The sequence below is a fragment of the Halyomorpha halys genome, unplaced genomic scaffold (genome assembly GCF_000696795.3).
Source record: "Halyomorpha halys isolate HHAL.00 unplaced genomic scaffold, Hhal_1.1 Scaffold1690.1, whole genome shotgun sequence".
Lineage (NCBI taxonomy): Eukaryota > Metazoa > Arthropoda > Insecta > Hemiptera > Pentatomidae > Halyomorpha > Halyomorpha halys.
This window is the reverse complement of record NW_027108265.1, coordinates 40,368-42,938: the sequence shown is the minus strand read 5'-3', so window position 1 is coordinate 42,938 and position 2,571 is coordinate 40,368.

Here is a 2,571-nt window from a genome sequence, read left to right as displayed (position 1 = left end):
GGCGATGCGGGTCATTAAGCAACTCGTATCAGATGATGGCGAGAATTACCCGGAGGCCTCACGTGCATTACTAGAGCACATGTACATTGATGACCTATTGACAGGAATGGACACGGTTTCAGAAGCCATTGCTTTGAAGCGGGATTTATTAGACCTGCTTGGTAAGGGAGGCTTCGAACTCAAAAAATGGACCAGTAACGGTCCACAAATATTTGACGACGCACCGGACAATCTCGAAATTCCCGTTTCCCTTTCTAATATGGAAGACACCGTAGTCAAATCGTTAGGAATCCAATGGGAACCCAAGCACGATTGCCTTTCCTATAAGGTACGGTCTGGAAATTACACGCCTACCAAGAGAGATATTATGTCCACCATTGCTAGAATATACGATCCCTTGGGATATTTAGCGCCTGCGATTTTTAAGGCAAAGACAATTTTGCAAAAATTGTGGGAGATTAACCTCGATTGGGATACTCCAGTACCACCTGCTATTAAGGAAAAATGGGAAACTTTTTATGACAATTTGACGCATCTTGGGAACATCCGTATTCCTCGCTGCATCTTTATGGAGCATCCATTGAATGTCACGATCGTGGGCTTTTCAGATGCGTCCGAATTGGGATTCGCCGCTGAAACTGGCTTCAACAGAGGGTCAAATGGACGAAATCCCACACTTCCATCGTTCCGGGGACATTAGTCCTTCTTAGAGACCCTAACGTTCCGCCTTTGCAATGGCCCACTGCTCGAGTTCTGGAAGCATATCCTGGCAATGATGGAGTTGTCAGAGTAGTGAAACTGCGAATGGGAAAGACCGAAATCAGGTCTTACTGTTACGTTTTTTTTCTGGAGTCGTCGGGTTGCCTAGTAACCTCTCTCTCACCAGCTCCCCAGCGGTCATCCTGGTCAACCAACTCTAGACTGGTAATGTTATTGTGATATGCCCATATCGACCCCCACGCCCATCTGTGAGTGACTTTCTTTCCTTCCTTCGAGTTTCATATTTTCTTTTTTTTTTTTTTTTGGCTTTAACTAACTTATTATTTCTAGTGTAAATAGAATTTTTTTTGTTTCTACATGTATCAAAATATGTTTATTCTTTTTACTCCACGATTCACTATCTTTTTTTTGTAACAACATAACAGTTCATTTTTTTTGTTTATATTTTAATTAATTAAATCTGTGTACCACTTGGAAAGTTATTTTTTTTATTATTTCATTTTCTCAATTATTTTATTTTTTTTTTTATGTGATATTTATTTCAGGTCCTCCGTTATTTTTTTTGTTTTATTTTATCTCGAACCAGCGAACATTTCTCTCTGGGGAAGAGGTCGGTTTTCACATACGAAACACCCCTCGCCCCAACACACTTATATAATTGTATTTTATTTTAATTTTAATTTTTTTTTTTTTGAGTTTACGAGGAATTGGCAGGGGAGAGTTTTATTCAGAGTATTGGTATTATGAATCTTAATACTTAAACTCCCCATGTTAACAAGCCAGAATGTATATATAGAGAATTAAGGAGTAAAATAAATCAGTATCTTAGTTGATTTTATGCGTTTCATTTCGTGTCTCATTTTCTCTTTTTTTTTCAAGTTACATTCATAACTCTTCATTACTTTAAGTTTATCATTAGATCCACGTTTCATCGTCTTACAGAAACTGGTACATTTGCTATAATACCACGTGCTGATGGTATTTTTGCCCCTTTACGAAATGGAGAAAGGTTTGCGACTATATTACAATATTTTTATGATAATCCATCTGGCAGTGTACGAAGAGGTGGAGCAGAACTAAATATTACGCCAACTACAGTATGGAGAACTCTCATTGCAGATGGACTTCACCCATATCATTTTCAACGGGTACAAAATTTATGACCGCAAGATTTTCGGCAAAGAAGACATTTTTCAGATTGGTACTTAAATCAAGTTGAGCATAATCCACAATTTTCAGGAAACATTCTCTGGACAGATGAAACTACCTTCACAAGAAGAGGTATCTTCAATCATAAAAATTATCACCTCTGGTCGCAGGAAAATCCCCATACAATTCGTGGAGATCATTACACCAGTTTCAGGGTAATGTGTAATTGGGATAGTAGACAACATTTTATATAGGTCCGCATTGCTTGCCGCCTGGACTGAAAGCGGGCTCATTTTTGGAATTTCTTAATAATGATTACTATGATTTAGTTGAACATATTTTACTTCAACTGAGAAGGGACATGTAGCTTCAATTAGATGGTTGTCCTACATATCCCGGAAGAGGTCCACGATAATGTTAATTATCCCAATCAATGGATTGGCCGTGCAGGACCAGTATTCTGGTCACACTCTCGAGATCTGACACCACCACTGGATTATTTTGTTTGGGGTAACGTTAAAAAAAAAGTTTTTGCAGGGTCGGTCAATGATCTCAATACGAAGAAGGTTAATTGAATTTTGTGAAACAATAACACATATCAAGTGCTTTTATGAGAACATATAAGTGGTTATGAAAGGAATATGGTCCGGGTGCGGTCAAAAAAACTCAAATAGTAGAATTATACTATTTTAATGAGCCAAC